Source organism: Ambystoma mexicanum, chromosome 11 (assembly GCF_040938575.1).
Source record: "Ambystoma mexicanum isolate Mex_15411 chromosome 11, UKY_AmexF1_1, whole genome shotgun sequence".
In the NCBI taxonomy this organism is placed as follows: Eukaryota; Metazoa; Chordata; class Amphibia; order Caudata; family Ambystomatidae; genus Ambystoma; species Ambystoma mexicanum.
In genome coordinates, this window is record NC_090934.1 from 558552913 (window position 1) to 558577460 (window position 24548).

General features: G+C 50.1%; 1 protein-coding gene across 10 annotated transcripts in view; it reads right to left on the minus strand.

The window, feature by feature from the left end:
- Positions 1-24313, minus strand: part of CAPRIN1 (cell cycle associated protein 1) — a 1156748-nt gene extending 1132435 nt beyond the window's left edge. For 9 of the 10 annotated variants that reach the window (XM_069623390.1, XM_069623385.1, XM_069623386.1 and 6 more), the window contains exon 1: positions 24015-24198. The gene's annotated coding sequence lies outside the window, so the exon portion shown is untranslated. Of the gene's footprint in view, positions 1-24014 lie in introns of all 10 variants that reach the window. The other variant, XM_069623392.1, reaches the window with a different exon arrangement.
- Between the last annotated feature and the right edge of the window lie 235 nt (positions 24314-24548).

Here is a 24548-nt window from a genome sequence, read left to right on the forward strand (position 1 = left end):
GAATATCAATGACTTCCTTTACAGTGATGACCTGAAAGGAGAAGAGGAGATTCACTCCACTTGAGGATTTCTGGTGCAGAGGTTTGGTGGGTCAGATCTTGGTTGGTGAGCTCAGATTTTGTTCTGAAGGGTGTCAAGTTTGCCCAGCATGACCGATTGGATGCTGTTGTACCAGGCTTCATCTTTGGTGAAGGACTGTGGGGGGGTGGGGATTCAAACTCTGAATATAGAGAGAAGATCTCTTTGGCGTTGGCTATTCTAGTGTTGAAGGAGGTGGCTTTGGCTTTAATGACGGTCATTTTGTATTCTTTGGCTATTTTATTGAACTCTAGTTTTGTGGCGTCACTAGATGTGGCTTTCCAAATAGAGAGCTTCCCTTTTTGCGGTGTCTAGAGTCAGGAGCTCAGGGCTGTACCAAGTGTTGGTGTGCTTAGTACATTTAACTTTCCTTGGAGTGAGGGACAAGGAGTCTACTGCTTGGGTGAGGAGGACGTTCAATGTGTGTGCTTGAGATTTGGGGGTCATTCGAGAAAGGGGCTTGAGGGCAGGCACTGATGGGGTAGGAGCCTCTCTTTGGTAAGAGAGGCAGAAGCGCCTTGTGAGTGCCAGGGGAAGGGGAGACTGGCTGGGGAGTAGCCTTAGTAGTGAACAGATCGAAGAAAATGATGTAGTAGTCTGTCCAAGGAAGCGGGAGTTAAGTTGATAGTGAGGTGGCAGTTGTGGTGTGCTATCCAGTCAAGGGTGCGACCTTTAGTGTGGGTGGGATTTCTGATGGCTTGTTTGAACTCTAGAGTTGCCAAAGCCTTATCTAGGGATTTGGCTGAGTCGTCATTAGGGTCATTTAGGCCGAGATTGATTAAGAGAATGGCTTTGGTGGTTTTTTAAAGTTGTCGGTTAAGGAGGCCACCAGGGGGCGCGCAGGCAATGGCTGCCTGAACGTGCTGCTCTCCCCGAAGCCAGGCGTCCAGCGGGATTCGAGCCCCCCCGACACCCCCCCGGCGGGACCAACACGGCGGACGGAGCGGGTGAACCCCCAGGGCCCCCCGTGGGAAAAAGAAGGGAGCCCGCAGACCCCGGGGTTCCCGAGGAAGGCACAGCGGAGGAGGACGCGGCCCGGACGCGTGAACGCGTCCGAGCGAGCACCGCGTCTGAGGCCCCCTCGCCGCGACGAGTAGCCGTAGGCCCGGAGGCCCGGCGGCGGCTTGGGAGACGGGCTCCCCCCTCGCCCCACCACCCGGAACAGAGGAAAGGAGGCACAGCGACCGGCCAGGAGCCCCCGTGGCTGGCCCCGCTCGAGCGGAGAGGTCCGGCGCTCGGCCTTCCCCGCCCCCATCGGGCTGCCGCGGACCGCGGGGTCCCGGAGGAGGGGGGCGAGGGGAGTGAGCGACAACGACGCGGAGGGGCCCAGACCTGCCCCCCCCCCCGCTGGCGCGAGTGGGGACAACCACCCGCGCCTCAAGAACACCGCGGGGAGGACCCCCGTGGTGCATTGACTGCGCCCTGCCCCCCCCCCCCTGCGGAAGGAAGAACTCAGGGCGGACGGGGTGAGAGGCCCCCGCCCGCCGTTGGTGGGGCGTGTGCCCGCCCCCACCTCCCCACACACCACAAGATCCCTCGGGCGCAATGCCGAGGCGGAGGAGCCCTCCGCGCCCACGGGCCCAGGCCGCAGGGGCCAGAAGAAGCGTACCGCGGAGTCCCGGTGGAGGGGGGCGAGAAGAGTGAGCAGCAGCAACGCGGAGGGGTCCGCCCCCCCCCCCCCGGAACGCCGCGGGGAGGACCCCCGGGACATACCGATTCCACCCGCACGGGCCAGAAGAAGCCCCGGAGCACGGGGAACGACATCGAGAGGGGTGTGAGGCCCCCCACCAAGGAACGGGTGGGGCATGTGCCCGCCCCCCCTAGGCAAAGGCCAACCCCCAGGAATGAGCCTAGCCCCCATCTGAACCGCGGAGGGAGTTCGGATACTGACCCGGAGCGGGTGGGGCTCGACACTGCTAAGTGCAGGTGAACATCAGATGAACTGGCGGGAAGCCCTACAGGGATACCGTTTCCAGGAGACCCCCAGAGGCAACATGAGCGCGGACCCCAAGGAAACCATGGCCCGACAGGAAGATGCGGCCCCCTCGTCGGCAGCAATGGAAAGAGGCTTTGCCTCGATCTTGCAGGAAATCAGGGACATGCGTTCAGATATAGCCCAGAAATTTGAAAAAATGGACCAGAGGGTGGACAAGGTCGAAGATAGACTATTACAAGTGGAGGCCAACCAATCATCGACAGCAGCCCAGGACATACAACTATGTATGAGGCTGGAAGCCCTGGAGAAGAGGGACAAGGAAAGGGCTCGACAGATGGACGACTTTGAAAACAGAGAGAGGCGGAACAACCTCAGAATTTTCGGTGTGCCTGAAGCGGAGGGGGAGACGGAGAGGGACGTCATTCGAATAGTGAAGGATATCATCACCCTCCTATTCGCAGAGGCAATGACAACCGAGCCAACATTCGACAGGGTGCATAGGGCAGGGGGCAGAGCGGGGGCCCCCCGGTCTATTTTGGTCCGCTTCCACTATTACTCCGAGAAGACAAAGGTGCTGGAGGAGGCCCGAAAGGCCAGAGAAATCACCTACAACAACGCCCAGGTCTCAATATATCAGGATCTTTCCTCCTACACGCTGGCCAAGCGCAGATCATGCCGACCCCTCACACTACTATTCAAGGAGCAGGGCGTGCGCTATAGATGGGGCTACCCCTTCTCCCTGAGCTTTGAATACAAGGGCCGACGCTCAACCCTGATCACGGAAGACGACATCCGGAACGCTATTCAAGAATATACAGCAGAACCGCACCCCCGGAGAGGTCCAGTGGGACCAGAAAACCTCAGAACGAACAGCCCCGGTCCATCCGGGGAGAGGAGAAGGCGCACCGGCGCAAGGAAATTTCGGAAAATGAACACTCCATCTCCAGCAAAAGAGGGAGAACGGCACGACTCCGAGGACTGAGAACGGGGGTGACCTACTGAATCCGGGACGGACATGCGCAGATTTGGAGAGTGTACCACTACCACCGTCTCCACGAACAGCAAGTACAGGGGTCACATGGTCGAGATACGACCGGGGGGGACCGTTAGGGGCTCGAGGGGATGAGCTTTATGGGTGAAATGCCTGGCCGAGGTGGGCAGGCTGGTGGTTCGGCCAAAAGCCAGCAATGGCAGAACTAATTGGCTGGACGCCGGGGAGGGGGGTGGGGGCATATTCGGGAGTAGGGGTTGTTCAGACACTGTTGGGACACGGTGGGCAGTTGGGGAGTTTCAGGCCCACCGGGGGGGGAGGGGGTGAGATCCGTAAAGTAGAACCAAGGGAGCATGCGAAGGAGAGAGACACGTGGGTAATGACTGAGAGGGAGGGAACCTGGGACTATGGCTGACAGTCTACCTGCCCTGGGAGTGGGATCCCTCAATGTACGAGGCTTGAATACGCCCACAAAGAGATCCCTGGTCTGTAGAGAGTTCAGAAGGGCCAACCTCGACATCCTCTTCTTGCAGGAAACCCACTGGCCACGGGGGAAGGAACCCAAAATCCGGGGAGGAGGTATCGGGGAGGTCTTCAGTGCCTCCCATAAAAACAAAAAGAGAGGGGTGGCCATCCTGGTTGCGAGGAACGTGGGGCTTGAGAAAGAGGCAGTGCTGAAGGACCCCGAGGGGCGCTACCTGATGGTGCGGGGAACCCTACAGGGAGCCCCACTCACCCTAGCCGTCGTCTACGGCCCAAATGAGGGCCAAATCCAGTTTTGGGAAGAGGTGAGGGATAAACTTAAAGGCTTTGTCCATGGGACGGTGGTGGTGGGGGGGGGATTTCAACATGGTCCTGGACCCAATACGGGACAGGAAACGAGTCGGTCCCCAGGCCCCCAGGGCACTCGATGAGATCATGGCACGGGGCTTCCAGAGGGTCAACTCGGAGCTGGGCCTGGTGGACACGGTCCCGTCCCCTAGAACGGACACCCCCATATTCACTTACTACTCATCCGTACACACATCATTTTCCCGGATAGATTATGTCCTGGTGGATGAAACCTTGTACCCATTTATCTCTGGCCATAGGGTGGACCCAGTCCCCTGGTCCGACCACGACCTGGTTCGAGTCACCATAGCGAGAGGGGGCTTTAATGAACACAGGGGAAGATGGAAGTGTAACGACGCCCTCCTGAAGGACGAGGTCCTAGCCCAGGAAGTCCTTGACGCCATTACAGAATTTTTTGAATTCAATGACAACGGTGAGGTGCGTACACACACCCTGTGGGACGCGTTTAAAGCAACCCTGCGGGGAGTCCTGATCCGACTGGGAACCCGGAGGAAAAGAGAAAGGGAAGCCCAGGAGAGGCATCTGAGGGGAAAAATTGCCCAACTTCAACCGGGAGGCTCCCCCACGGAGCCCTTAGACCGGGACCGGGTGGCAGCCCTGGACGACTATAGGCTCCGACTAAAAGACCTTCTCCTCCACAAAACAGAGAGAAGCCTCCACCTGATTAAACAAAAGTACTATGAAAAGGGGGACAGGGCGGACAGGATTCTAGCTTGGAGGCTGAGGGAAGTACAGAAGAGTAGAATGGTGAAGGCAGTAAAGAACGAGGTGGGGGAGCTGGGGCATGACACTCCTCACATTGGAGAGGCCTTCCGCCGATACTACGAAAGGCTATACTCGTCTGAGTACAGAGGGGACGGGGGGGGAGATTGAGGAATTCCTAAACTCCATACAGGTCCCGTCTCTGACTAGGGAGATGGCGGAGGGGCTGGAGGGTCCGGTGACTGAGGAGGAGGTGGAACATGCGATCAGCGGCATGAAGGTGGGCACTTCCCCGGGCGAAGATGGATACTCAGTGTACTTTTATAAAAGGTTTCGGTCGGCCCTCGCCCCCCACCTGGTCAGGGTGTTCAATGCGGTCCTGGAGGGTGGTCCACTCCCGGACTCCATGATGGAGGCAATCATTGTAGTGCTCCCCAAGGACGGTAGAGACCCCACGGAGTGTTCCTCCTACCGCCCGATCTCCCTGCTGAATATTGATGTCAAGATCCTGGCCAAGGTCATCGGGAGCCGGGTGGAGGGGGTCCTACCGAAGCTGGTCCATGGGGACCAGGTGGGGTTTGTTAGGGGGAGACAGGGCTCGGACAACATTCGCAAGTCCATAGACCTGTTTCATTACGCCCAGGTGTCGGACCTAGATGCGAGCGTCCTCTCCCTGGACTCAGAAAAGGCATTCGACAGGGTCGAGTGGAGGTTTATGGAGCTCACTCTCCGGAAGATGGGCTTCGGGACCCACATTAGGGACTGGGTGGCCGCACTGTACAGGGCCCCTAGGGCCAGAGTCCAAGTGAATGGTAGACTGACGGCCCCACTCCCTCTATCGCGAGGAACAAGACAGGGATGCCCACTATCCCCATTGATTTATGTCCTAACTATGGAACCCCTGGCAATAGCAATCAGATCACACCCAGACATCAAGGGGATCAGGAGAGGCGATGTAGAATTCAAGCTCTCCCTGTTTGCAGATGACATTCTGGCCTATCTGGTGGACCCAAGATCCTCACTTCCACCTCTCCTGTCCCTGTTGTCCGCATTTGGGAGATTCTCAGGCCTAAAGATCAATACATCTAAATCAGTCCTCCTCCCTATGAGAACTCAGGACCCAGGACTAGACTCCCGGGACAGTCTGGGGGGGAATAGCGGTGGGGAAGACCTCAATTCGATACCTGGGGATCCTCCTGACCAGGGACCTGCACAAACTCGCCCCTGCCAACTATGACCCTGTTATGTCACAGATCACCGCCGATTTAAGGAGATGGGGCTCCACGATCCTGTCCTGGTATGGCCGCATGACGGCAGTGAAGATGAATATACTCCCGCGCCTACTATACCTTTTCACCGCCCTCCCCGCCATCGTCCCCGACCAAACATTCAGGGTCCTCCAGAACGCGGTGCGCGAGTTTGTATGGCAGGGTAGGACCCCGAGAATCGCGAAGGCCGTTCTTACCCTACCTAGAGAGGAGGGGGGGTTCGGGCTCCCTGATTTTCACCTCTATTTCCGCGCCGCTCAATTGCGCGTCCTCTTGGAACACATGAGGGAAGGGATGGGCACATACTGGTCGTATCTGGAGGATATGGATGCGCACCCACTTAAGGTACGCGACCTCTTATGGGCCCCACCTAAATTCATCCCGAACAGACTCAAATCCCACCCAACACTGGGAGTTCTCTGGGCAATATGGAGGGAGGGCCCCCAAACGGCACACCTGACATCATGGCCGTCCCCGATGTCCTCCCTTTGGGGCCACCCATTTAGACTGGGAAACAAGGGGTTCCGTAATGCACAGTCCTGGTCGGACTCAGGGTTGGAATGGGCAGGACAATTGTTCAAAGAGGGAGATTTCCTACCATACGAGGATTTGCAGACCGCCCTCGGCCCGGAGGCAATCTCCATATTCGAGTATCTCCGATTGAAGGGTATCCTGTGCGATCAAGCATGGGGCCAGCGGCTAAAGAGGCAGATGACCCCCTTCGAGAAACTACTCGATACTGCAACCTCCAGGAAGGGGGCGGTATCTGCAATGTACAGAATCCTCAACACGGTTGACCTGGAGAAGAGGAGGGGGTTCCGCACTTTCTGGAACGAGCTGGCCGGGGAAGAAATATCTGAGGATTCCTGGTCGAGGATATTCAAAATAGCATTCCACGGGAACCTGTTCACTGCAGACATGGAGCACAATTTTAAAATTCTACAGGGGTGGCACAGAGATCCCATCAAACTGTCAAAAATGTTCACGGGAATTTCCCCCGCCTGCCCGAGGGGATGTGACCAACCAGGCACGAGGGGCCACATGTGGTGGCACTGTCCGAAAGCGCAAACATACTGGGAGAGGGTAAGGGGCTGGATCGCCGAAGTCACGGAGGAATCGCTTCCCCACAATCCCCTAACAATACTGCTGGGCCTCCCCCCAGAGGATACGGAGGTACATAGATACCCGAGGATGTGGGAAACAATGCTGAGGGCCGGGAGGGTGGCATTGGCCCAGAAATGGAAGAGCAGGGGGATGCCCACAAAGGAGGATTGGACACACAAGGTTAAAAACATGTTCTTGATGGACAAACTAACAGCGATGATGAACAATGACATGAACTCCTTTCAGGCTAACTGGTACGGAGTACAGCAGATCTGGGGATGGGAGGTCCACTGAGGCTCGAGGAGGGAATGTGGATGGAAATGAGGACCCACGTCCCGGGGGAGAATGGACGACATACAGCCTATCACGCAGTTGGAATTTTCTTGCTTTTTTTCCCCGAACTCCGGTCATACAAAGTTTGCAACGCATCTCCCTGCAAAGGGGGTTCTACTGGATCCAAGTTAATGGGGGGGGGGAGGGTTTGTTTTTTCCTTTTTTCTTCCTTTTTCTTCTCTGGGGGGGTGGGGGGGGGGGGCTCTTCCTCTTTGAGGGCTGATGACATGTTGAATCTATGGTAATGCTTCCAGCCTGTTTGTTATATTATGAAAATGTTAATAAAATAAAGTTTAAAAAAAAAAAAAAGTTGTCGGTTAAGAGGTGCAGTAAAGTGACCTGGAAGTTGGTGGTGGGTCCTGTAGGGCGGTAGACAACGTGGAAGGAATTTGTACAGTGGGGAGTGGGGGTGGGCCTACCTTGAGGAGCAAGTTTCCGATTGGGATTGATTCTCTAGCTATCCTTTAAGGCGTCGGTGGTCTTACCCGAATATTGCGTAGCTGGGAGGCATTGCAAGGGCTAGTGCGGGGCCGGAAGCTTCATGGAGCCAGGTTTTGCCAATAATAAGGTCTAGACTGTGGCTAGTAATAAGGTCATGTATTGCCAAGTCGTGGGCTGGGAGCGACCGGGCATTAATCAGAGCACAGCCGAGTGGAGGCATTTGTGCTGTGCCAGGTTTGGTAGGGTGCGGCGCCTTAGAGGGGTTGTTTCTAGTGGTCTTGTGTTGGGTGCGCAGCTTGTTGGATTGCCTCCTGAGTTTCGCATTAGTGTTTAAGGGCCTTATGGTGTCATGGGTAGTTCCATTTTGTATGGGAGACACATCAGTGTTTTGGGTCTGGAGCAGGGGATTGCCCGTCAGTAGCAGACACAGAAGGTGTGGCATGCAAGTCAGCATGAATAGGAGTAAGACGATTGGCGGCATGCATAGTGGTTAGTCCCCATGCGAGGCGAGTGCCTCAGTGAGGTTCAGAGACTTGCTGGAGGGTGCATAGGAACCAGAATGCATTGCAGTGTCATCGGGTGCACGTAGTTCAGGAGGTGGACTTTTTAGCGAAGTGCAAGGGCAAAAAGGGAGGCAACTAGGTAGGAAGTGAGTTGGGGGGATATTGAGTGGGTTGGGGAGTACAGTAGCCATTTGTAGTTTTTGATAGTGGTAAGCAGGGCTCCCTAACAGTTTTATGGTCATCTTGAGCAGATCAGGGAGGACACAAGATCTATCCAGCTTGAGTCAGTAAGCTAATGCTGTGTGTGTAGAGCAGGCAGAGCACAGTATTTGGTGCAGAAAGCAACAAGGTACAACAATCAGGCAGGGGCCTATAATCAATTTTTGGTGCAAATATATCACTATTTGGTGCACATAAACAGCAAGGTGCCCAAGATCACTTTTTGGTGCAGCATGGCAGCGGGCGCAACAGAATTCTAGTTGTCGCTGATATACATTTCTAACATTGGTAGCAGTATGCAGTAACATTGTGATGTCGATAGGAGCACTAGTTGGTATTAGTAGTTTGCTGACCCATATGATATGCAAGTATCAAGATATTTGTGCAAATAAAAAATAAAAAGGAGGTGAGACAAAGTAACATTGAAGGTCAGATTAGACGTCTATGGAAGTCATTACCACCACACGCTAGCACAGTGTGAAGGAGGTTGTGCCATGCCAACCGAAAAGTGTGAGCATATGGCTCCTTACAGATAAGCATTAATTGGCAGTACACCACGCTCAAGCAATTAAACGCCACAGATACCGATCACGCGGTAGAACACTCACTCTTCAGGTATGCAGCAACAAAGCAAGTTGAACGTGTTGGCCCCGAGATTGGCACCAACTCAAAGTACAGCAAAGTCGTTGGGGGGCAGCAGAAGACTGATCTGGTGGCATAGCGCACACACAAACACACACTGACGGACACAGACAGGGGCCTTCCTCTCAAAGCCTTAGTCGTGGGACCGGTAGATTCAATTGGTTCAAATAGAGCGGGTTGATAGGCAACTACGAGGCAACTACGATAAACAGTGAAGCAGACGAGAGTTGCAGCACTGGTGCGCCGGCCATTTTGGCATGATGTGGAATCAAATGCTGGCTCTGCAGGTAAAGAGAATCTCAATCTGCTGCACCACGTCTCCCCGCAGCAGGGGCAGAGATTTTCAAATAGATTCACGCTTAGTTTATGGATTAGATAAGGATCTGGGGATCCCGATTGTTTGGGCTCGAAGAATATTGCTGGTACTTCTGTGTGACCTCATGTCACGCCGGTGACTCGATCTTTAATGATTCCACCACTTTGACTCGGCCGTCCGAGATATACCATTGAGGTCGCCTTCTGGGTTTAGTTTAGGGCTTCTTGTGGATCATCATTTTCTTTTATGTAGTCTTCTAGCTTTCCCCCCCCAAACAACCGCTGAAGTCCTATTGGCGTCCAATCCATGAGTATCAGGTTGTCAGCACATATGTGGCCCACTGGAATCCAATTAAATTCCAGAGGGAAAGCAATTGCCTTACCCAAAGTATGTGCCAACTGAGATGTAGAGGTTGTACAGGGTAGGTGCCAAAGGGCAACCCGTTTTAGACCTCTGCCGGCTTGAATTTCCTCAGTTAATAAGCCCAATCTGTTCAATTTTGCTCCCAAAGTGGTTTCCATATGCAGGGCTCGGATTTGTTCTCAGGTCATCTGGGCACACCCATTGCTTCCTTTTGGACCAGTCTGGATCTGTTTGTACTATCAAATGCATGGACAAGATCCACGAAGGCCACAAACATCTTTGCTTTACCCTCCAACGCCCTTCCGGTAAGGATATAGAGCATGTCCACATTTGGGCTAGTGTCCAAACCCTTAATGAAGCCCATCTGATAGGGATCCCAGCCACCAACTCGTTCAGGCCATTCATTCAGTCTCCTCAGGAGACTTGCATAGATGTTGCCAAAGGCATCCAAGACGGCGATAGCTACCCAGATTGTCCCCATTGCCTCTCTTGAATATTGGGACCACCACTGCTCGAACCCATGATGGAGGAATGGCCCCATCTTGCATTATCCCATCAAAGATAGTTTGCAAGAAACTTGCCCAGATGTCTGAGCCTCGTTTAAGCATTACATTTGTTAACCCGTTCGGGCCCCAGGCTTGGGATGGGCAAAAAAAATGTTATTAGATTTATTAAGTCAACAGTTGTCTGTTATCAGTGAAGGGTCGTAAGCTCCACCCTACTTCATCGTTGCCTGCTGAATATAGATTTCTGAAATGTCTCACTGAAGCAGTCTCTGAAACCACATTAGCCTGTTGGGCATCATGCGTCTCATAGCAAGATTTAGATTCCAGGTATCACCCAATTTTTTTTTTATTATTTCTTTACAGATTGCATTCAGCATTGTGCTGAAGCATCATGGCTGTGTGTCCTCAGAGCCAGTACGCATTTTTTAGCCGCCGACCTTGTTCGCCAACACAATGGTTCCTCTCCAAGGGCCTTGCATTGGGCCATAAGCAGGGCCTTTAATCATGAAGGAGTGTAGGATTGGCAAATAGTCCAAGGGAGGATTTAGTACAGTCCCCTCAGATTCATTTTCCACTTCTGTATAACCGACCATGTGTAACCTCAGTTTCATCCTAGACAATCCAAGTCTACATCCTCCATTAACCGTTTCCACATTCAGATTTAGCCACTTTTCCTCCTTCCTCCCCCCATTGCACCTTCAGTAATTTTTATCAGTACACGTATCACCTCAAAGTCCTTCACTCTCGCAAACAAATCACGTGATACAAATACATAATTTATAGCAGTTTGTGTGCCTCTAGACCACGTTGGCATACAAGGAGCATCTTGCGGGAAGCAAGCATTTACCAAAAGGAGATCGAGCCCATTAGTCTGGACCGAGCTAATCCCATTTTCTCAGATTGCAATTTGTTTATTTTATCCACATGCTTGATTGCCCCATTGGCTTAAATGCATGCAATATTCAATTCTCCACGCATGATAGTCTCCACACACAATCACAGAACCACTCAAAGTACATGCCTCACCTACCAGTAGCAAGGCCTGTACCACAAATTCCTTTATGTTCATAACTTCAGGGATCCGGTACAAATTGAATAGCAACAGAGACCATCCGCCATCCTTTATGGGACCCTCATCGGTCTCCACTGGAAAGATATTCCTTGCATTAATTGGTTTGGGTTCATAGCATCTTTTACTACTAGTCACAGGCTATTTCTAACTGTCACCAGTAGACCAGTTGGGGGGGCCTTCCTTCGGTACCACGTTTTTTTTATAACTGAAACCATCAAGGACTGGCGCACTGCTAAGCCATGTTTCCTGCAAGCAGAGGAGGTGAAAGCAGTCCAAACTGAGATCCCCTTTATTAAAGGAGATGCGCAAATCCCCTAGTATTCCAGGATACGAAAGTCCACAACCTGGGACTTCTCTGCCCAATTTGCTATCTTTTTATTTTAGTATTATATTTGTTGGAAGCACCAAGACCTGGAGATATCTCAGCGCTAGGAGAAGGTACAGAGTAGAAGTAGCTTGTACAAGACAAGCACGTTACAAGTCAGACATGGGTAACTTAACATGTTTGTTTAAAGAATGTGGTAATTTCTTTCAATAGATGGATATAATGGTTCATAATATCCATGTAACCAAATGGCTGGCAGACGGGACCACTTCGGAGAACCCCCTTCTACAGGCCATGATCTCCCCAATCCGCCTGAGGGAATTACTCTGGGCCCCTCAAACTCTGCTACACGATCAGCCCTTTCTGACAACCCTAGGCAGGAAAATATGGTGTAGAACCGGGACGATGTTACACTTGAAGCAACCATACTTCCAAGAAGTACCAATACTCTCGGGACTCGACAAATCTGTCACCACCCTCCACACCATTAGGCACTGGGAAGAAAAAGGTGTATACACCTGGGGCGATCTATACTCCGGAGGCACATTCATGGATTTCGCTGAGCTACAAGAGGAAGAGGGCATTCACGCTGGCCAATTCCTGTGGTACCAAAAGATCCGCAAGATAGCACGCACTAAATGGGACACCTGGCCAGAGGAACCAGAGGCCACCCCCCTCTTGTCATTAATGTACACCCTGAGCGAAGAGGGGAAAGCAATATCTCAGATATACAAACTCCTTGTTGACATCCCTAATCCCCGCAGTGATATACTGAAGACCTGCTGGGAATCAGACATGGGACAGGAGTTGTCCGAAGAGGAATGGAGTAGGGCGCTATCCTTTCCGAAAGAGGTCTCTAGAAACCAGAGATTTCGGCTAATCCAATTAAATGTACTCTATCGCACCTACTTAACACCGAGCAGGATTGCGAAGTTCAACAGGACCGCCCAGACACAATGCACCTGGTGTGGGATGGAGGGAGCAGATCTAATCCACATGCTCTGGAACTGCACCAAAACCCGCAGCCTCTGGTCAACGGTGAAAAAAACCTGCGAAGAGGCAGAAGTCACTAGATATAAGTGGACCCCAGCCGAATGCCTCCTAGGCTGCTACCCCAGATTAGCCAAACTCAAATATGCAGTTAAGCTGATGGACTTGCTATGCATAACAGCCAAAAGGACCATAGCCATGGCATGGAAACGGCCGGCAGGACCAAATCAAAGGGCATGGCGCAAAGAATTTGAAAGATGGGCGATCGCCGAAACAAGAGCTTGGGAGGACAGCGTGGCTAGATCCACGGATGAGTCGAGCATGGCCCTTGCTGCTTGGAAAGACACCATGTCTAGACTGTTTCACTCCTCGGATGATAAGCTCCCCTGAACCATCCACCGGCCCTAGCACAGGACCCGAATGATTGCCTAAGACACTCGAAACCAAACCCCTCCAGCATTAACATTTTTGGAAATCCCATACCTGCGTCCATGTTGTCCGGCCACTCCCTCCCCGCTCACGATCCAATCAGTCATCACCCACCCTTGAATCGGAGATAGTTAATGTTTCCAATGTTTTTTTTTTTAAGTTCTTGTTATGTTAAGATTGTTGTTTAATCACAAAGGCTGAATGTCGCTGACCAACCGGTCACCTTGCAATATGTAACTATAACTAAAATGCCAATAAACAAACTTGAAAATAAAATGGTTCATAATATACAGGCAGGATATGAATATGGTGTGGGTTATACACATTTGTTTAAACAGTTCCGTTTTTACTTTCTTTCGGAAGAGCGAGTAAGTAGGTTCATCATCTTGGATGTGCTGGGGAAGGGCGTTCCAGAGAGAGGAAACAATGGTGGTGAAACAGGAGACCCCAGCTCCCTTTCTGGAGAACCAGGGAGTGACCACGGCCAATGTATTGGAGGAGCGGAGATTCCAGGTGGTGTTTCTTCGCAATACGGTTCTTGAGGCGGGGGGGGGGGTGCTGTGTGGGCAGCAATTGGTGAGGAGTTTGAATTCGATACGAGCTTTGATGGGAGCCAATGTACCTCACATCGGATTTGTGAGATGTGGTTGGAACGTTTTAGGCCCCAGACCGCTCAGAGTGTGTTGTAATAGTGGATTTGTTGATGTGCCTGCTAGGATGACCTTACAGTAATCCAGTTTCCACTAGACAGGGCCATCATAGGCAGTAATTTTCTGGAAAGGTTGATTAGCTTGGTGGAATATGCAGCTGAGGCTATTTTAACATGTTTAGTTCTGTGTCAAGGTAAACACCTAGCATTTTCACGTGGGGGGGAAACGGGGATGGTGTTCTCGTCGGTGCGGAAGGCAGAAAGTGTTTTGAGACGGTGTGGGGAGACCACGATGGGGAGCTCTGGTTTGTCATCGTTCAGACTGATTGTGTGTGGCCATCCATACCTGAATGATGTTGAAGATATACAGTTGATGTTAGTAGATTCTAATTCATAGTTGCAAGGGATTTTGAGGAGGACTTGTGCATCATTGGCGAAGTTGGTGTATGGTATGTTGAGGTTATCCAGGTGGTTGAAGAGGGGTTTGGTGTACATATTGAGTGTGGGGGAGAGGCAGGAGCCTTGCGGGACACCATGGGAGACTGGGATGGGGTCAGCTGCTTCAGTGACAGCGAAGACCCTAGTGATTGAACCAGAAAGAAAGGATTGGATCCATAATCTAGCTTCAAGGGAGAGTTTGAAGTTAGTAGTCAGGTATTGGCACAGGGTTGCGTGATCCACCAAATCAAAGGCTGCAGAGAGGTCTAGTAGAGGGATTGCAAGTTCACCATTGTCTAATGTGGTCAAGCTGGATCTTGAGATAGAGGACAGACCGTGCCCGATTGTCAGGTGCCTCGTAAGTTATAGCATTCAAGGTAACATTGAAGTTGTGAGCATGCTGTGCAGTCTAGAATATTGAGGAGAAAGGGAACTATGGCGATCAGACGATAGTTGGTGGGGTCTAGGGTGGGTTTCTTAAGAGGCTTGACCCGGGCTTCTTTGATGGCATTGGGAATTGAGTTGGAATTAAATGATGCGTTAATAAAGCTGGCTATGGTTGAGACCAAGGGTTGTGCACACATTTTGCCAATGTGATCTGGCCAAATGTCTCCCAAGCAAGTAGGGGTGATGCTTGCTCGGTGGCTGGGGGTATATGGGATTTGGCTTTATCCCTCATGTTCTGTGTTTTGGTATCTAGTGCCGATGAGTGACCAAAATGCTTTGTTTTTTGGCAAATGGCCGGTCATGGGAGCTGGGGTTTCATGATCTGAGGATTTTAAAAAGCTCTTTGACGTTGGAGCTTGCTGTAGTGTTTGTAGAGGTTGGCTTTAGTGGCAATGATGGCTGTTGTGCGTCAGCTGAGCACTCCAAGAATCCCAGATTTTCGTTTCTTACGAAAGACAGCTAGAATTAGATTGGTCTCATCTCCTGCTCCAAAGTTTGGGACAATACTGTTCAGCGTATGTCTCCTCATCCTGGTTTTGCAATTCACTATATACAAGGGTAACACTTGTTCTGTTTTCCACCGAAAAGAATTTAGTATGGACTCGGAAAAGGGGGTGATCCGTCATCCAAATTATTATTATTTTTTTTTTAACTCCCTTAGATTTCCCCCAGCACTTGACCCATCCTGCACAAAGCCAATTTTTGTCTGTCAGCAGGCTAAGCTTCACCAGAACCTACTCCAGCCATCAGCAGGAAGGGATCAAATATGATTTGGTTAGTAGCCCCCACAACTCCAATCAACCCAATTACAGTAGGTAACCTGGACTTTCTCGCTAGAACAGAGTCCTGGCTACATAATGCTGCAGGACCATCGCTTATGCTAGCCATCCCAGATGAATACACCATCTCCAGACAAGATAGAGACGGAACCCGGCGTGGAGGAACCGCCATCATTTCCAGAGAGAGTCTATTACTGAGACTAGTCCCCAAACCAAACTTTGAAATCATGTAAAATCCTCACTGCCAAACTCCCTCTAAACAAGTCCCAATCACTTACTATGCAACTAATCTACAGACCTCCTGGTCCCCTCGGGAAATCTGAGGAGGACTTGCATAGTATACTTAACCTTAAACCTACCTCCCAACTACTGTTGCTAGGTGACTAACTTAGGATTTAATGATCCAGTAGATAAGTATGCATTGGAAATAGCCAATATCCTTAATGCACTTGGTCTGTCGCAAAAAGTTAGCAAACCAACTCGTTAAGGGTAGAACCTAGACTGGGTAGCCGATTACAATTGCACGGCTACCGTTACCTCCATCATGCCACAACCATGGACTGACCATTCACTTGTGTCCTTCACATTATCAACTACCAGACCTCAACATATGGCCTTACAAAAGGTGCCACCTTTTCTAACTAGAAATAAAAAGATCACAGTGGACAAAGTGATTCCTGCTATTCTCCCTACCCCAAATTCATTGTCTGATAATCTTGACCCGAGTACCCTGGTGCATGAGTATAACAATCATGCCAACCACATTGGTTAAAACTGCCCCGCTCAAACTAAGAAGAAAAGCCAAAGCCCACCTCAACAAGTGGTTCACTCCACAATTAAAGGACCTACGTCTACTGAAAAGAAAGTGAAACTGCCTGGAGATTATGCCCCTCCATTGAAAATAAAAAGAAGCTAACTACTACCTCTACGCTCTATAAAAATTGAGTCTGCTTGGCCAAACAGAACTCCTATAATTAACGCATTGCCAAATCTAATTCAAGTATGAAGGAATTATTTACCATACTAAAAGAACTAGAGTCCCCGACACATGTAACAAAAATAAGATCTGGTGCTCAGATATTCAACAGGCACTAGCTAACAAAATAAACACTCTCCAAAATAAACAAAAACTAAAGACTCTCTGAACCTACCACATACCACTAGCACCCCCTACCTTGTGATATACCCATTGCCCAGACCAATAGATTCCGCTTTACCAAACATCTATTTTAGAGGTAGAAAAAACCATTTTATCCCTCAAACCGTCCAATTGCAAAGGAGATATCTGCCCAGCACAGATTATAAAAGATGCTGCTAGAGACCCCTCCCCATTTATCTCCAAATTGATCAATGCTTCATTCTCCTCCGGCACAATCCCGGCCAACCTAAAACAATCCTGGGTTCTCCCACTCCTAAAGAAGCAAACTTTAGATCCACTTATTACCACCAACTACCGCCCCATCACGACAGTACCATTTCTACTTAAAATACCCAACAAAGTCCCCTATACCCAGATCCAAAAATACCTGGAGCTGCATAAGCTCTTAGGGGTCAGACAATCTGGATTCCACCCTTTACATGGGACAGAAACTGCCTTGATTGATTTGAAAACAGATTGATGAGTTGAGAGATAAAGTGAAGACAGCACTGTTCCTATTACTTGATCTCTCAGCTGCATTTCACCTGGTGGATCATAAGGTCCTTTGCAGGCACCTGGACTCAGCAGCTCACTTTTCCACAGAGACTATCAAATGGATAGAATCATTCCTGAGCGAGAGAACCATGAGGGTTTCTCCTCCCCATCAGCGGCAGCAGACCCCACCCCGATCCTGTGTGGTGTACCTCTGGGCTCATGCGTCTCCCTTACTCTATACAATATATTCACCAAACCCTTGTTCAATGATCTGGACCTTCTGGGTATCACTTACACTAACTATGCAGATGATAAACAGATGCTCCTGCCACTTTCTGGGGATCATACTAAGGATCTGGCACTAGTGAATAGGGTCCATCTCATCATCCAGGCATGGATGGCCACCCACGGTCTATGCCTGAATGATGATATGACAGTTGATCATTTTAGGTACTCTCTCGAACAACAAACTAGGCCATGAATTCTCCTCATTTACCATTGATGGAAACATCTTTAGGTATCGAAGGAGGTACCTTGACTCACAAGTCCTTTGATAAACAAGTAAAACCTCTGGCATCTACCACAGCCTTTCAAATTACAGCTGCATTATCCTGGCTAGAACAATACTCTAGGTTAGATTACTGTAATGCTCTACAGTGGTGCTAATAAAGCCATTATTCAGAAGTTAAGAATGTTGCTGAATAACGCTCCAAGAGCCACACTAGGCATGAACAAATGAGTACATATTGCCTCGACCAGACGTCAACATAAGTGGCTTTCTACCCATAATAAAATACAGCTAAAAATGGCCTCCTTGACCCATAAAGCTTTAAACATTGCTGCCCCTAGTTACTCAATAGATAACTAGGAGAAGAACATCCAGCAGGCCGACAAGAGTTAGTAATGCTAATTGCCTCGTGGTACTGAGATTCAGACTTACCAAGATTGGTGGTAAGTTTTCATGTGAAGGTCGCCAAACTTTGGAATTCCCTGCCTCACGAGCTGAGTAGACCAACCCTATCCACACTTTAGAAAGAGATATGGCCTATAAGGGAGGCTTGTCCCTTCTTTTGATTACATCCTCTTCTGGACCAAACACTGAAAACTATACATGCATCCCAAATGATCACCATCCCTCGCCCCTATGTTTTCAATTCCCAACATTTTGAGCGCCGAGTCCGGGCAGGGTCACAATACACCCCTATGCAGGCATAGCTTTCACGCTTAGACACTACAGTGGGGATGTGTCTAGTACAAAGTCAATCATAACATACCAGGAAAAGTTCATCTTAACATTGGCCCTGAAGCAAACCTCTTATGCCTAATAAACGGATGCTGTATTATAGTCTTATTTGATAGTCAATATGTAAAGCTTGATTAAAATAACAGCACACAAGCTAGTCTCAACAAATCTTGTGTCTCGTTCTTTGAAGATCGAAACAGCACTATTTCTAGTAGTAAATGAATCATCTCAGTGCCTTGCAAACAATGTAAATTGATATCCAGAAGATACTGACAGATGTGTAGAAGTAACTTCTATGAAGTAAATACACTATTTTGTATTGTGCAATAGGAAATGAACACAAGATGACAACCCTCTCATAAGTACTCGGGTGTCATCAGGAATTTAAAGAAAATCAAAAAGCACAAAACTAAAAAACAGGCAACTACTGAAGTGGTGAGGTTTTTAGAGACCTTTATTCTAAGCATAATACATCAAGACCCCATCGTCTTCAGTTTCGTACGAACAGTCAAGCACTAACAAGGCAACAGTTTAGTTCTATAGGCACATGTTCACACAATAAAATCTTTTAAAAATTAAAACTTCTTTATATTGAAATCAACAAAGTCCCTCAAATCTATTAACAAGTTGCTACTGCATTTAAAATGTCGTCTTTACATTTTCTATTCGAAAGTAGAATAGAAACAAGTACTTCAATGCTGTTCCAAATGCTGCGATGTGGCGTTTATAAAATGTAGTGGCTGTACGGCGCACTTGGTTTAGTAAGCAATGACATTACCAATTACTCGATAATTGACATTATCGTCAACCAACTTTGTCAGTAGAACTGACAGTGACCAAGTGTGAAAAGAACGTAGATAAAAGTTACATCAACATATACACCGCCCACAAGTGGGAGAAAACTGCACCAGTCCCTGTATACTTTCTGTAACAAGAACGCTGAAACAGGAGAACATTGCCACACATGACCCAAAATTAAAGAACCTCTGAAATGATGCCCAACATTAACTGCTCGCTGTATTTAAGAAATCAATGTCCTCAGTCTCACTGGGACAGGGTTTACGGCCAGCTCTGTCACCAGCTTTGACACGCTCCTACCTGATGGCTACAAGATCCTCTCCACACACAGGCCCAACCGATCTGGTTGGAGCGTAGCCCTCATCTTCCCCGAGTGGATTCCTGCCTCTATCATTCCTACGGAGGGCTACTCTTCTTTTGAATGCCTCGTCTGAAGGCTCTCTCTCGCCTAGCCATTCCCTTACTGTGGCTACTATCCATCGGCCACCTGGTCAGGTTTCTTCCTTCCTCCGAGTGGGCAGACCTCTCCCTCACTCCTGGCCTCAACCACTCAATTCCTCCTCCTTGGAGACTTCAACATCCATCTGGATGACTCCTGTCCCCCCTCTGAACTCCTTCGCGACCTCTGCAACTCCCTCTCCCTCACCATTCTCCCCTCTGGCCCGACTCACTCTGCAGGGCACACTCTCGATGTTCTGATCTCTTCAGAACTTACCCTCTATACACTCCTCTCTCCTGGATTGACCACTTTCTCCTTTCCTCCCACCTCACCCTCCCCACCCCGCAGGCCAAGACACCTCCGTCACTGCCACCCACCTTCTCGGTCACCCGACCAATGAAGCGCGTGTCCGTTGAGGCTTTCGCTGCCACCTTCTCACCTCCCCCTCCCCACCTGGCTAACTCAACCTGACACAGCCCTCTCCACTCTGCTATATCTGATACTCTTGACATCCTTGCCCCTGTCAAGAGAATCCGCCTGAAGCCCAAGCCAACTACGATTCAGACCTTGTCAGCCTAACAAGTGCAGGGTTGCCGAGAGGAAATGGCGTGCTTCAAGTTCATCCTCTGACAAACTGGCCTGCCGCCAGCTACAAAGGCAATACCAGCTCTCCGTCCTCACCAAGAAGAGAGCTCATTTCCAAGCCTGCGTCTCTGCAGCATCTAACAACTCGGCTGAACTCTAAAATCTGCAAGGAAATGGCCAATCCTGCCACAGTCTCTACCTCTCCTGTACTTTTCCAGGCCCTCTGCACGGCACTGGCCCCTCACTTCACTTCTAAAACTCAGGACATCCTGTCCTCCCTCTCCTCCTCGCCCACTCCCCCTATTCCCTGCTCTTCCTCTGGCCCTTCTGCTGCCACCCCTCCTCCCTCTACCTTTCCCCTTTTCACTCCAGATGAGGTTTCTAGACAAATCCGATCTATTAAAGTCTCGTCGAAACAGGTTCACCCCTGTTCGTCCAAAACTATCAAGGATCACATCGACTCCCTAGCGGATTTCTGCAATCACTCCTTCGCCACTGGAATCTTCCCTTCCCCCCTGAAGCACTCCCTTGTGCTCCCTCTTCTTAAGAAACCCTCTGCCGACCCCTCCCGCCCGGCTAACGAACGCCCAATCTGCATAACCCCCTTCCTGGGCAAGCTCCTGGAGAAACTTGCCATCTCCCAACTCAATCTCCACACTGAATCTGTTGGTTGTCTTCATGACCATCAGTCTGGCTTCAGAGCTGCCAGAAGCACGGAAACTGCTCTCCTGAACATCCGTGAAGACCTGCTCTCCAACCTAGACTCCAACACCCCTTGCATTGTTATCCTGCTTGATCTCTCTTCTGCCTTTGACACTGTCAATCATGCCATCCTGCTCAACCGTCTCCGTGACAACCTGGGTATCACTGGTCTGGCTCGGGCATGGCTGACTTCTTTCCTCTCCGACCCTCCCAGGTCCAACTTGGGTCCTTCCTCTCCAACATCTTGTTCTCTACCTGTGGTGCCCCCCAGGGATCTAACCTCTCTCCCTAGCATTTCAACCAATACCTGGCACTCCTTGCCCACCGCATCACCGTCCCAACTTTCAGTGCTATGCGGACGACACCCAGCTCATTTTCAGGCTACCCTCGGCCTCCTCCTCTCCTTCCCTCATCTCCGACTGTCTGCCATCCAGGATTGGTGTGCCGCCAACGACCGCTGCCTTAATGCCAGTAAGACTGAGATTCTACTCATCGGCACACCCACTCCCTCCCTCCCTGCAGCTCTCTGGCCGGCCTCTCTTGGCCCTCCTCCCACCTGCAAGGCAAAAAACCTTGGGGTCACCTTCGACTCTGAACTCTCCTTCTCCCCTCACATCTCTGATGTATCTAAGAGGTCACACTACCAGCTGCACCGCCTTAGAAGTATTCTTCCTTTCCTATCCTTCCCCCAGAAGCTCAGTCTCCAGAGCCCTGGTCCTCTCCAAGCTGGACAACTGTAACAGCCTCTATCTAAATCTTCCTGCCTCCACTCTCCGCCCTCTGCAACTTATCCAGAACAGGACTGCGAGACTTGTCCTTGGCCTCAAGCCCAGGGATCGTATCTCCAGGACTGAAATCTTTGCACTGGCTCCCAGTGGCTGCAAGGATTAAATTCAAAACCCTCTGCATTGTATACAATGCCTTCTGGGGCCTGGGGCCGAAATACTAAACTCTCTCTCCCTAAATACCTTCCTTCTCGAGCTCTTCGCTCATCTGCCTCCAACTCCCTCAGGGCAGTCGCTTCTCCAAGCGACGGGTTGGTGGCAGATCACTCCCTTCGGCAGGGGCCTCTCTGGAACAGACTTACTGCCTCCCTGAAACTCGAGGAGAACCACCTCCGGTTCCGGAAACACCTCAAAACCTTACTCTTTGCTTCTGCTCCCTCTCCACCCCTCCCTTGCTGAACTCCTGCACTGGTTACCTGGCCACCCTTCTGATCTCTGGCCCAGGCCCTGTCAACTGCCCACCCGCACTGCCTCCCTGGCAACCTCTGCACCTGGGGACTGTTTTCTGTATCCTTCAGTCCCCTTTCCAGCACTTTGTCCGCACTCCCTTGCACTTGCCTATTTATCTTGTTTATCTTATTTATTCCACTTCCCATGTACTGCACTTTTCCCCCCTCCCTTCCCCCTTGCACTCTTCCTTTCCCCCCTTCCCATGCACTTGCGCGATCTGAATGACACCTGGCCTAATAAGATCGTTGTCTGTCCTCCCTTTGTTCCCCCCTTGCCTCGTCGCGCCTTGAAACACTTGTGTATAGGCGTGTTGTAAATGCCATATCATCATATCAATAAACTAAGGAACTAATCTTCATAACATAATTCTAATAGAAAACAGCCCTTCCTCAGGGCATAAAAACACAAGAAAAATAAAACCAGACAAACCGACTCTATAATAGCCCACACATCAAAGCCACTACAAGAATACCCACAACCCCATGTTTACTCACTTTAAAAGACACTAAAAATGTGCCCTTTGTCGCCCTGTAGAATACAACCTCTATAAAGAATACAAGCAAGTGTAGATCGCTAGACAGCTCTAACTAAAGCATAAACGTACACTAAAGACACCCTTGAGATCACATCCGTGTACACCAACAGCGTAGAAAGAACGTTTAAAAAAATAAATTAAAAAAACGCTTCACTGACGGTGTCTGGAACTTCCAAGTAAACTGGCCACGCATCACGTATTTCTAAGCATAACTTTAAACTGTTATGCTGGTATTTGGAAAGGGAAGACACCTCGAACCCATCTATAATCAACGTTGATTGAACAGACAACTGACTACGTCAAATGCACTACACAAAAAAATAGTTTGCTGTGGAACGGTCTCCCATCCCCAAAAGCTTAATCGTTGAAAATTCGCTGCCTATGTTATGCTTGCGAAAGCAGTTTAACGTCCCCCACATGCAGCGCGCCTACAAATAATTTCGAAAATGAAAGCTAAACATTGGTGGTGACGGAAGTGTGAGCGAGCAGAATTTTGACTAGATTGGCTGAGGGGTCAAATTGGAAGAACGATGGGACGAAATAGATTCTATACAGAATCAAACGTGGGTGTAGAATAAAACTGCTTTCCGTTTCAATTCGGAGGCAAGCGGGCGTAAAACTGAACGCCGATTTACAACCTGTGCATAGAAGGCGGCTAGTTAAAGATAGATGGGCCGCAATGCTTCCGTCAGGTTCCACACTGAAGCTGCCATGCCCGTGACCCGCGCACACAACAGGCAATACAGCATGTATTTACGAGTCCAAAGACCCTCTCTGGTATAAGTAAAACCAATTGACATACACCAACCCAGAATGGCAACATCGCAGGCAATGCCTGTTTAAAGGCGACCAGAATGAATGCCATTACAAACATGAGCGTATTGATAATTTATGTTTCAGCTACCACGCGAACTACAAGACATACTATACTGCATGCCCTCCAAGCACAGAACGAAGACCGGATGCATTCGCTGTGACGTCATACAATGGCCTAATACAGACTGCAACCTGCATCAGAGGCCACAATTCTGTTCTAACTCAAATTCCCACCCTACACAATAAGCTAGTTAACAGACTGCCTGGTGCGCAGTCTGCAGAGATTATGCACGGACGGTTGACATCATACCCCAAAGCAGAGCCCCGCTATACATAGTAATTCAGCTATCAAATGTACTATGGACGTTAAGCTCACAACACAAAAACCAGGCTCAATTGCCTGTGACGCCACAAGAATGGCGAGCGATCGACATAAGAGACTTAGGCGTTATAGTTTCCTTATCAGGGACGCAAAAGTAAAAAGGAGGCAGCCCCAGCGCCATGCCTTCTGAGAAGCATAAACAAGGAGTATGAGAACTAGCGCCCACACCTCTAAAGTACTGAAAAAAACAGCACACAGACATGAACATAGAGCCCGTTCCCTGAAGCGCCACAAAGGGTGCGCAGGCAGGGGTACCCCCATACCTTGGTGCGAGCAGGGTGCGGATCCAGGGGGGGAAGGAAGGGGTTCAGCCTACTGGTGTCTTTGTGTGTGGGGGGAGGGAGGGGTAACTAATTGGATGAGACGCAGCCGCTCCGCCCCGCTGCTGCCGCACCGAGCGAATGAGAGCGACAGTCAGGAACCGGGGGGATTTACTGATCCAAGGGGGCCTCCCGGTGGGGCTGCCTAGACGGTTGCCAGAGTCAAAGACTGGGTACGCTGGGTACCGCTGGTCCTGAGCGCACACTAGTTGAGTAGCACCACGTTTGAAAACGTAGAGGAAGAGTAAAACATTTCTCCACGCACTAGGTTTCCTTCCAAATTATAGTAAATACAAGTTAGGGTCTTTCAGGCGGTAATTATAAACACCTAAATGTTCCGGTGGAGGCGGGCGCCTATGGAACAAAACAGTCTGCTGCCACACTCCGAGGACCCCTGAGCGAGGCAGAGCCACCATGAAAAGAGGACAGCAGTGCCATTTTGCCATAAAAACAGAAGAGGGATTGCAATGCTGCGTT